General features: G+C 41.9%; 1 protein-coding gene across 1 annotated transcript in view; it reads right to left on the bottom strand.

Annotated features, from left to right (window-relative positions):
• sox1a (SRY-box transcription factor 1a) overlaps nt 1-12,714 on the bottom strand; it is an 84,088-nt gene that overhangs the window by 16,727 nt on the left and 54,647 nt on the right. The gene's annotated exons all lie outside the window — the stretch shown is intronic.

Raw genomic sequence — 12,714 nt, 5'->3', positions numbered from 1 at the left:
CTCTGTCATTCCCCGTCAGTCACTCCTCTTTTAACAAACCTCCTTTCAAACCTCCTCGCTCCTTTTGTGCGCGGCCTTTGTGACGGGTTGTGTGCGCACTGTGATGATGGTGCGCGACTGGGGCCAAGGGTCAAAGCGGTTATCCAACCCTCCCACCCTCCATGGCCACAAGAAAATAAAACATATATATAAATAAGTGAACAATTTTAAATAAATACACACAGCTTGCGTGCCGACTCCTCGAGCGCAGCGGCCAGCGGGTGCTATTATGCTTTTTATTTTATTTTTTTTTATTTTACTCTTCGTCCAGGCATCAGTCCCACGCAAAGGAACCCCTTAATTCAACAAAACAAAAAAAAAGAAAAAAAAATCTTTTGACCGATTATATCTCGCTTCCTCCCTTTCATCATCTTCTTTCCTCTTCTTCTTCTTTTTTTTTTTTTACCCCTTGATGCAGTTAACCTGAGCGGGGACAGCGTTTTTACACGGCTGTGGCTGTGCCCGAGCAGTGCACAAGAGCCGGCGCTCGTGGAACCGGGTGGCGTTAGTTTTAAGGAAGTAAAAGGAGTCCTGAACACCAAGGACACAAAACGTGGAGCTAATTATTTAAACGAGTTTAAGAGACAAAGCATCTGCTCCTTAGCCTTAAATTACACATCCTAAATCTAAAGATGTGACGGTCAGCCCCCCGCCCTCCCCACAACCTACGGAAAAGTAGAAACACCAAGACAAACATAGAGTCCTGCGTGAAAACAGGCTGCCACTGGATAGTCTAATGCGTCCCCTCGTATTTTACACCATCAAACAGTTATTCTTGTTTACGGCGAAACAAATGTAGGCGCCGGCGATAACCACATCCGATCATCTTCCCTCGGAAAAATCTGACTGAGCTGGTTGAAGAGCAACTTGTAGGATCATGAAGCCACAGTGTGAGCTTTGCGCAGCCCCTTGTGGAGCTCACTTGTTCCAAAATAAAACGACAGCCTGCAGCTGGAAACACATATTATCTGCACTGCACTGAACACAGACGCTCCGAAATAAAGGCTGTCAACAAGACATTTATTTCAGCAAGCGGAAACGCCGAATTCAGAAAGCGTTCAAATTCGCTTCACTCTGTTATTATTATAATAATTTTGAGAATTAATTCCACCACGCGTTAAAAAGGCGATTTTACGCACAACAGACAGTTTAACTACAGATTAGATGTATATAAAATGACTTTCTTGCGTAAGGAATTGTAATATGCAAACTTACGCATGTCCCCCTCGTTCCCTCTACTCCAGACAAAGTGGGAAGAATTCTCCCTCCATGCTCCTAAAGCCGTCCTAAACCCCTCCAAAGCTTCATGTAAGACCGCTACTCCCACTACAATCTGGCCGCTCGAGTGCCAAGGCCATCCGTGCCCGGTGCCCAAACCCACCACTCAACACACACTGAGGGGCAGAGACAAGAAGAAATGACATTTATTATACACTCTAAAAAAGACAATTCCAAGTTATTGTTTCTCTCTGCAAAAAGGGGGCTTGCTTCTAACATAATGAAGCGTCTTTTGTGTGGCACAGAACAATACAAAACAAGTATTCTAATAAATAGCCACTTTTTTGTGTGTGTGATGGTGGGGGGAGAGGAGTGTGTGTGTGTGTGGAGGGGGGAGGGGGGGGTGCTCTCCAGGATGAATGGGCTGGAGCGGCGGGGTTCTGAAAGGCAGCTGTGCCGCATTCGGAGAGGAGGGGCGAGGACTTGGCGAGGAGCCCCCGCACCCCCTTCGCCTCCTCCTGGATACTGACTCCCATTACTGATCCTGGAACAGAAAAGGACGCAAAGGTGGGGGGGGGGGGGGGGGGGGGAGGGGTCGGTATTGACTTTGGAAGCTGTTTTTACTCAGGACATACACTGTTTCCTACAATATGATCTTGGAGTCATCAAATATTGCCTCATGCTGTGATGTCCACAGAATCCAATTAGATGTAACCTGCACAGCTTGTAAGCATGTGGTTTTGACAGCTTCTAGGTGGGGAAGGATTTAGCCTACACACACACACTCACTCACACACACACACACACACACACACACACACACACACACACACACACACACACACACACACACACACACACACACGCGCATATAGCATACAAAAAACATGCAACAGCCACACAGCTGGGCTGATTAAAGCTTTCCCATCTACACACAGGTTTACCGTTTTGAGATGCAGCATGTGTTTCACACACATGGTTCAGTCTCCTCCTCTGAACTCACCGTTGATTGCTTCACAGATTAATTTCTTCCCCGGCCTAACCCTCACATGTCCCATTTGTTTTGCAAACACAGGACCAGAGCCCATTTGAGCAGCTCCTTCATTGTTAATGGATTCAGCAGTGCTTCTGCTGCTGCTCCTCCTGTTGCTGCTCCTCTCTCCCTCCAATGCCTGTTGCAGCATCCCTGCTCCAGGGCTGCCAGAACTCACAGACTCCCTGACTTGTAGCTGACGGGTGTCTTTGCTGCAGGCATCCATCTGCCTACTGGGGGAACCAAGGTGGAAAAACTCCTAATAAAAGTAATTTCATGCTTTTTCATTCTTTGCCAATAAAAATGCTCTAGGAATGCTTTCTTACAAACGTTCATTATTGTTTAGTAACCTAATCAGTTTAGAAGGGCACACAGCGCTTATGTTATTATCCCTCAAAATGTTTTTCTTTTAAATTTGTTTTAAAGTGAAAATACATTTCATAGATGCCTAAACATAGATACATAGATGCCAAAAATTTCTTCCTGGTGTGCAAGGTCAAGATAACCCTCAAGGTGTGAGATAACCCACTGGCTTATTGCGTTAAACCACTGGTGGTTAACCAACATTTCCTTTTTTCTAAATCTACTTTCTTCCCAGGACAAAGAGAAGCCACATTGCAGATTAAAACAACTTCTCCACGCTGTCAGGGTTTACCGATTTGCCGGTGAATATTATGCGAGATGTGTTGCATCAAATAAGCACTACAAATAAACCACATAAGTGGGAGATTGACACAGAGTGGCAAGCTAAGTAAAAGTGGCTGGGTGAGAGAGGGGGTGGGGTGGGGTGCAGGGTGAGGTTGGGTGAGACAGCCCGAGAGGGAGATAAGATCAAGTTCAGACCTAAAAGCGTTGAGGGAAAAAAGTGAGCCAATTGGCTAAAAGCAGAGGTCTTAGTTCAGTTCATTCTGTCTATCTCGAATCGCAATCATATGGCACTTAAAAATATGAAGACCTCAGTCAGCGATGTAATGTGATGTATCATCTGTTGCATGGGTGGAGAGGCGGTGTTTAGAATAGTTAACCTGGTTTATATGTAGGATTTCAAAATGTATTTCAGTAAATAGCTTAATGTCTTTATTGAGTCTCAAGCAGGATGGTAACCCCAAACTGCCAAAGTGAAAGTGTGTATTTTTTCTTTTTTCCCCCCTGTTTTTTTGACAAAGAGAACATAACATGTCATTCAAATCTGGGGCACTCTTGTCTACAAGCAATTTGTTCTTTTGTTGCTCCATGTGCTCTATTTTCATCTTCTTCTCTTGTTAGAACCGTGAGAGAAGAGCATATAAGGGTTTGATGGAGTGGTGAGTCAGAGACAGGATGACATAAAGAGAGAGAAAAGTGAGAAAAAGAGTGAGTAAAAAGAGAGAGAGAGGAGAAGAGAGGGGAGAGAGAAAGAGCAAGTGAGAGAGAGAGACCAAGAAGGCCAATGTCAATCCCACAGCAAACAGCAGCGGATAATCATGGGCTTTAGGAAAACACTGTGTCCATAATGCTATTACCCAGGATTACCTACTCCAGCAGAGAAGGCGAGACTCTCTTCACAATGTGCCACAGACCTTTCAGATAATCATCTTATCACAGATGACAAACCCAGAAGAAACATCCCATTATTCAAGAAAGAGGGGGGGAATCTACAGCATGTTTGGATGAAGACATATTGTAAGCCTAAATTATTCGAGTGAAAAAATATCAGATTTTGAAATTAGTACGCCAGCCGCTTCCTCACTTCCTCTCTTTCATTCTCTCACTGTCTCTTTCTCCCAGGGTGCTTTCTCCTTTTCCCGCAGGGCAATTAGAGACAAGATTTTATGCATTGTTCAGCTTATCAATTAGCCATAACACCTTCCCCTCTGATTGGTCTGTAATGAACATAATGGTTTTAACAGTCAGGAGTTGCAACTCTTAGAGGTGCTGTGCTAATGGTGTCGCCACGGCGATGGAGTCACAGTAACAGCTTTGCGGAAAAGCAGAAGGAGGAGGAGGAGGAGGGGGTAAGTCAGCTCTCCCTAACACATCTCTAATTAGAGCTCACAGTCAGTCATTACTGATGTAATAGGGTGTAACACTAATGGCTATCAGGCAAGCCTCCACAAACAACAGAGGGGGGCTCTTGTAAGGTGAGAGGAGCAGAACATTTACGGAGGAGGGGGGAAAAAATGGGAGATTATGGTGAGGAGACAGGTGAAATGGAAAGTTGGGGTGTGGAGTGGTTGGGTGTGGGGGTGTGGGTCAAGGAGTGATTCAGGGAGAGTGTGCCTTGCAGCAGAGAAGGTTTTTAAGTACAGTAGTCAGACAAGGTCAGGGTCCATTAATGGAAAATCTTTCTTTGATGATAGTGAAATCTGTCACGCTAGACTTTGGGCAATATATAGAGACTGACAAGACTGAAAATGGTGAAAATTAAGGAGACATGAGGCTGGTTCAGGGAATGTAGATGACTGAGAGTGAGCCGGCATGGCTGTGAGGGAGGACGGCGGTGAAGGCAGACTCCTAGTTAACCACTTTGGCACTTAGACCTTGTTAGCACTGATGTACTCCGCAGTCTCATTCAGCCATTGATGCATGTTTTTACACTTTTCAGCACAAATTGCTCTGGCTGTAGCAAAACAGAGTGACAGAGGTAAAGATAAGGAAGATGGTTGACAGGAAACCAATGTTGGGAGAAATGAAAAGTGAGAGATGTGAAAAGAAAGCCGCAAGCGCTGCTCACTGCATCTATCCAAAGAGAGAAACCAAAGTATGAGTAACTTTTTTTTTTTAAAAGATCTTTACACTAATATGTAGTTTATCTCAATATTTATATACAGTGCTATCTATATGATGCACCACACAGGATGATACACATAGTTTTCAGTATTATCCTGAACTAATGACACACATTTTCTGTTTTCAAGCTTGGTAACTTTCTTGGTAATCATGAAAATAGGCCACGCTAACTGGAATAAAGGTTTTCTTCTGTGCTTGCTTCACCCAGGATCAAAAGTTGCAAAGACCAGCCTCTGTAGGTTAACACTGATATTCGACCACTTTATTTGCACACACTGGTGTTAATTGGCATTTGAGGTCATCACTGATAGTGTAAATGGTGGTGAAAATTGGTGGATTAGTCTTTGCATCGGTACAACTGGTAAGACAGAGGCAAGACATTTCTGTTCTTGTAATCCACCCATTAGTTCGCTGACTGTCTGTGACTTGAATGCCTCCAAAACATTTTTGGTTATTGTGAAACTGTGTGTGAAACAAGCTTCAGGGTTTACAAGTTTACGGTCAAAGTCCCAAACTTCAAGTCTTCTTTAACACAACATGGCATTCATTTTTGTAACCGTAATGGTGTGGCTGATGAGTTTTTACCTTATGGGTGTCCACAGCATTCTCAACCAGGTTCCAGCCCGAATTCAAGTTTACGAAAAATACCCAAACAAGCACTAAAGCTAGATGAGCAATTGCCTAAATGCCAACTACAGGCTTCAAAACAGGTGCGCACAAACCAGTAGATCTACGTTACAGTGACTAGTCCCACCTTTTACACAGTTTATCTCTATTATTTCTTATCTGCTGGTAGGTCACTGGAAAGGACTTAAGCAAACCCTTGGAATGCTTCCTCTCTGCTCCCTCCTTCACACTCACAAATCCCATGATGTCTTCTAATCCATCTGAGCCATTGGTAACCAGTTTTGTAGATGTAAAACATCACTGACAATGTATTGTGTCTTGTGTTCTTGTTTTGTTTTTTGTCACTGCTAATTAGCTGTTTTACAAGGTTTGAAGCTTGAAGATTGTTTGTAGATTTGTGCTCCAAATCTACACATAATCTCAGCCTTGCTGAAGGTGGTTTAGCACTTACTTGCTAAAGTAAGAAAGACTGTCTGGTTGGTACAATACTCCCCGCTGGCAGCAGCCTCCCCCAGCAGGACAATACATCATCAAAACTGTTCAGTAACAGTACAAAAAAATCACAAATATCCAAATGAGCCTGATCTACAGAGCTGTATGCTGACAACATATTTTCCTCTTTAACCAAGAGGATGCAGTATCCATAATTTCCCAAAAGATTTTCGGATTTTGATCGATCAGATCACAGGACAGATTTCCACTTTGCCTCAGTCCATCTTATTTGCTTGGGCCCAGAGAAGGCTGCAGTGCTTCTGGATCCAGCAACCATTTGTGCCAATGACAATGAGACTTCCTGCATCCACGCAGTGATTTCCACTACACCATCAAGTCTGTTTTTAATGCTGTGCTGCCCAAGGGATGGAGGATTACTGCTTTTGACTGACTTTTACCATTTGTCCAGAGATTTTTTTTAATAATATTATATACCGTACATAAGAAACACCCCAATTTTTGGCAACCATACATGGAGAACTATGCTTCTTCAGTTGTTGAAGTATTTGCCTGGGCAGTTTCACACAGTAGTAAACCTCTTCTCATCTTTACTTCTGAGAAACAAGCTTCCTTTTATACACATCCTTGTTACTGACTTTTTGCTAATTCAGTTTAATGTGATTGCCACTTAAATATGGATTTCAAATGATTTGCAAACATAGCATTCTTTTTCTATTTACACATCCTGCATCACAACTTTTTTCTTTGCTTTTCTTTTCTTTTTGGAAACTGAGCAGTGAGGAGAATTTAGTGTCTTTGTTGTCACTAGGATGTGAAGTTGAACCTTGAAGGAGTATTGTATGTGTAACCTATTGTGTAGCTTTACTAACGACGGCAGCAGCAGCTTGGCCTTTGAGGAGCTGCAGGACTTCAGGGGGGCTCTCTATTTCCGAACTCAGCCTTGAAAGTGTGTTTGATTGTGTTTGTGTGTGTGTGTCTGAGACAGAGGGGGGGCTCCTCAGTTGCCGAACTATAGTCCCTCACCCAGAATTTGAAATAAGGTCATCGTCCCCGGGAGGCCCCAAGTCAAAGCCTTCCTTCTTCACCTGCCCTTTAACTCTCCTCATCGCCCTCATTTCTTAATTTAACTCTTCACCTGAGTCCCATGTTTCTTTACTCCCCTAACAGCCCTTCCCCTTTTTTTGTTTTGCATTGTTTATACTTTAACACTTAGCCCTCTAATACATTCTGTAGATAAACGCCAACCAGAGGAAGCATAGACACGAAAGACCAGCATCACAATGACTCTGCCACTTCAACTAATATGGAATATTATGCTTTACCTCAAAAGTTTGAACTTGTTCTTTTTGTTTGTTTATTTTTTGTCTTGTCTTGTGCACAAAAATTGAAGCTCCCAATTATGTCATTGGGCCTTAAAACTGTAATTTGATTGGAGAAATGAATTTTATGGATTAGCGAGACAATAAAAACAAAAATGGCATTGTTCGTAGATAAGACAGGTAATAAGTGTATTAAAGCTTGTGGTCTGTGTGTGTGTGTGTCTGGAGCAACACAGATGCATATCCAATAGGATGCAGAGTGAGCAGGACAATAACGCACCATTCTTATGCTAATCAAGGAGGCCATTAATGTTTACATTCAAAATCAGGCCTTGCAAAGAAATGCATTCACTCCCTGCTAAACTGGGATAATTAGTTCCCTCTTAAACCCATATTCCATTAACTCAGGTGAATCCATCTGAGTTTCATCAAATTTCTGCCTCATTTTGCATAATAATACAATTTAATAGATAATGACATATTCAGACTACTCTGGGAAGACAAGCACCTATAAGAGAATATTATATGTGTAAAAAAAAAGGCATTTTGCTCTATTTTACATGTATCTGAAAATATTTAAAAGCATTTCCTATAAGTCAGCAGGACTGATTTGTGCATAAATTAAATCTCTAACTGTAAACGGCTTATTAGAGATTAGTGACTGATGCATTTAATGCTCTCTGCAGAGTTTCTGCTCACTTTGTGTATACGACACATCATATTACACTGTTATTGGAGTGCGTTTATGTCTACAGAGAATCCCTGGAATCATCAGTGACATAACAGGCACTGCGTTTAACTGGAATGTACTTTGATACATATTTGTGTGTGTGTGTGTGTGTGTGTGTATGTGTGTGCGTTTCCTTGTGTTTGTGTCACTGAAAGAAGTTTTTTTAATACATTCACACATGCATGCTTGGGCGTATAAAGCTAAGCAGTTCCCATCAATATTCAGACTTTATCCCACCAACAGTTTTATAGAGCCAGTCACTTTTCCCATGGTGTGTGTGTGTGTGTGTGTGTGTACGAGTGGGTGTGAGTGTGCATACGAAGAAGCAAGTGCAGTCTTATTCAATATAAACCTTTAAATAATTTTTAAATAAAGTATTTTTTCTTCTTCTCATATTTTAGCCTTTATGTAATATGTATGTTTTTCATATCCTCATTTGGAACACAGACATTTAGTATGCTGAAAACACTTATGATTTATATAGGTGAGTAGCTTCACATGTCTCTCTTTCACTCACTCACACATACACGCGTACACACACACACACACACATGCGCACACACTGTAATGGATAGGAGCTGGCTGAGGGCGTCTGTCAGGGGCGACTGTTCTAATCAGAGCAGTGGGGAGAGAGATAAAGGAGAAAATAATGAGTGTGGCATCAGGCCTTTCATAGCGCAACAAAAGGCCACGGGATCAGATAGACACACACAATGTGGAGAGGAGAGGAAGGGAGGAGAGGAAGAGAGGGAAAAGAGAGAGGGAGGGATGGGAGAAGGCAGCGCGGTGAAAGAGAACAAGGGATGGACGGGGGAATGGGTTTGCAAATATGCCTTCTTGCAAGCGTAGGTGATGTAGGCAACATTATGAAATGCAAGCTTATGTCTGGCTTCACTCGAAGGATGCCGTCAAATGGAGTGGATGGATGTTTCTATGACAACATCAATCATTTTAGCACAGAGTAGTCTTTCAGCAAGTACTGACTATAAATGCATTTGCCAGCACACATCCCTCCTTTTTTCCGTCTCAAAGACTTTGCTGGCCTCGTGCCCTCTTTCTTACTGCAGATTAGTGCTGCTTCATTTACTGCGTGTGATAATTTCCAGTCATCCTTTGATTTTTAATGCTTAATTTATCCAGATTACACTCCTTTGATTATTAATGCCTAATTTAGCCTGATGACACCAATCATTAGATGGTACCCAAACTGAAAGCAAACAACCTTAGTGGTCTTCCAATGTACCGATACAGCCTCTTCTACAGATAATGATACCGTTCAGAGAGCCCTGTGAGTGTTAAGTCAATGCCCACATTTTTACCCAAACTCCCATCAAACTTTAAAGAGAAGAGAAATACTAATTAGAAACTGCAAGCTAGGAGAAATGAGCAGGCAGACTCAGAACAGAAAATCCTATTCAGGGACTTAATGAGCTTGTCGAAGCTGAATAATTGATTTCTAATTCTAGCCTGCAGCTGTTGACCCAACCAGGGAGTGTTTTGAATGGAACTGAAATATGTTGCGCTCTGACTTGGCACTGTTGGCTTTCTGGTAACAAAACCATTATCAGATACTCTCATGTCTACCTCACACTTTCAGGTTTTGTTTAAACCCAGATGTAAAGTTTCTTATTCAATTACTCGGCTGCCGTGTACCAACAAATATACCCAGGCTCGCCCTTTCTACTCCCTTGACACCTTAATCCTGCTACAAATCTTGTTTAATATTTCAGACTTGCAGATAATTTAGTAAAAGGCTGTTTGATTTGTACCCCCCCTCCACCTTTCCCAAAAAAGCCCAGTAAGTTAAACTCTCCCAGCGTTTTAAGCATTGGGAACCACAGTCCATATCAGATTGTAGGTGTTTTATGTTTCGCTCATTTGCTGCGAAGTGATTCTTTGTTGCCCTGTGTGGACGATCATATCCTGGGGGCTCTGGGGCAGGAATAGCATAGAGCACCCTGTGTGTGAACCACAGCCGCCCAGCGTCCCTGTAAGATGACCTCACGGAAAATAGGCCTAATTATTACCGTGACAGCCCATGCTATCATATTCTGCCAGATCAGTCACTACAAGGGAGAGAGGGGAGGGGGGGAGGAGCGGGGGAGAAGAAAAATTAACAGAAATATATACCACTGTGCCACCAACCCCACCCCCCCACCCCAAAAGTGCGCATTTATTTTTAATACCCTAATCAGCAAGTCCCAAAGGTGGTTTGGCTCTCACTCACCTGCACAGACAGACGTAGCCGAGCACAGGTAAGGCAGCAGTGAGAGAGCAGGAGGAGGTGAATTGGGAGCAGAGCCAGAATGAGGCCAGTTTTTATCGTGAGAGGCAGCGGCTCGTGCTGCGGTTCTGATCGAGAAATGAAAAATTAGCGTGCTCATATTGCATCCTCTCATGTTCTAGCAAAATAATTGCCTCAAAAGTTGCCAACACACAACCCCAATTTTTTTCTTTCCCTTTAAGAGGAAATTTCATTCTGTACAGTAGATAGTAGATGGAAGGATGAAGTGGTGGGGGAGCGCAGAAGTAACACAGGGGGGCCCAGGAGGACACGGTAATTACAAGATACAGAGGTGAAGGTAGACAGCAGCGATTAACTGAAGGACTGTCCTACTCCTGAAGCCATAGTCATTAGGGCTGGATCATTATATGATAGATTTCAGGGCTATTTGCCTGGTTTTGTTCCCAGAGACAGTATTCCGAGAGACACCCTGGGAATGGGACATACTACACCAATAGCTACCTCCGTGAGAAAAAAACATGGCAAATATCAATGCTCTGTGCTGATGTGTGGTAGATGCTAATGATTATACTTGGATGCTTTCATACCAGACTGCTGGAGGTCACAACAATGGGTTACACAGTAAAAGAAAATTTTACACAGTGAGTTTTGACAATGACACAAAAAGCAGTTTGTACATTGTGCGTGGAATTATTCGGCTTCTTTTAACTTAAATGGAACTTTTATTGCACTTTCTTGCACTTTTGAAAATGAAAATTCCAGTCTTTTGTAACTTGGGTCTCATATTTGCAGGTTTTGTTTTAGTTACAGTGACATCGCATTCAGCAGTTTGCACAAAAGCCAGCAGTTCAAACACATCGAACTTCTTTATTTAGAAGTACAACTAAAAGTGAGTGCACAGAAATGTCAGTAGTAATGTGTTTTTTTTTAATCTTGGATTTATGACGTATAAGAAGAAATTTCTCCTACCAAGTCAGTTCTACTTAGCCTTTGTTAGCAGAACTGGCTTTTTTGTCTGTATGATGATGTTTCTTTGAAGAAATCCTGCAAATTGTAGCATGTGTTACAAAATCAGTCATTAATCATTGTTTCCTGGAATGACTCAGGGTACTATGATGTCCCCATAAATTGAAATTTATCTGTGGTTTCCAATCATTTCCAAATCACAATCAAACACTGTAGTTAACATTTGATATTTGTACCCACAAGCTTGGTTAGGTACAGGGAGAGATCATGCATGACCCATCCATCCACCCCAAACGTTGTTCCTCTACTAAAAATGCCTCTTTTCTTTTGACTTTATTACCAACACTACAGGCTGGTTTCTTTCCTTGCTGATCTTTTTTTTAGTGATGTGGCCATAGTTATCATTATACAATAAATAAATACACCAAAGGTTTATGTTTGACATTACAGCTTATTCAGGATTTTACGGTAAGGAAATTCTAACAGCTTGAAACAACTTTAGATGATCGCTTCATATCTTCTACATTGCTGTGTTAGCAGGAAAAATATGTTCCCTGCTAACACTTACAAACATCACGTTTAGAAATAGAGACACACAGGCCACTTGCATGATAAAATAATCTTAGTCAACATATTCTAATGATAAACAAAACAGAAAACGCTATGTAGACAGATCAAAACTGGGAGAGGGGGAGCCTTACTAAGCAGATGAAGCTTCTGTGGAAGTGAGTGCCATCCAAAAATCTTACACCACAGAATAACTAGTGGCAGCTCTTGGTTTTCTCCTGTGAGCTCACTGACTTTGGGGGAAAGGAAAGTATTTCTTTTCTGTGAGAGCTCAGAAAATGTCTTAGGAGTGGCTTGTTTAACAGAACTTGATGCAGTATTTGTATGTGTTATGAGAGGCTTTTGAGGGGCTTGCTTGCTTTGAGATGCAAAAATTGTAGCAAGTAAAGAGTTAATGTTATTGTCTTGCTTGAAATACGTTTTTGAGCTTTTTTATATTAAAAATGTTTAGTTCTGTTAAATAAGTTGTTTGATCTTTATTTTCTTTTATATTTGTGATATACAGTGATTAGTAGCCACTCCTGATAGTGTTTCTTATTGTGTTTTTGTGTTTGGAACATTTTAGTTGGACCGCCCAGCCTTGTATGACCTATAGCCAAAAAGACTTTTGTCACTTCACTAAGGCAGACTATAACAAAAAACGATCTCCACCTTAACAGGTCTTAAAATTAAGTTAATACAATGTGAGTTGAACAAAACATGACGTATGACACTGTGGCAATATTTATCCAACCAAATTCATCAAAAA

This window comes from Simochromis diagramma, unplaced genomic scaffold, assembly GCF_900408965.1.
Source record: "Simochromis diagramma unplaced genomic scaffold, fSimDia1.1 OVJJ01000501.1, whole genome shotgun sequence".
NCBI classification, from domain to species: domain Eukaryota; kingdom Metazoa; phylum Chordata; class Actinopteri; order Cichliformes; family Cichlidae; genus Simochromis; species Simochromis diagramma.
Note: the sequence above shows the minus strand (reverse complement) of the source record. Positions and strands in the feature narration are given on the sequence as shown.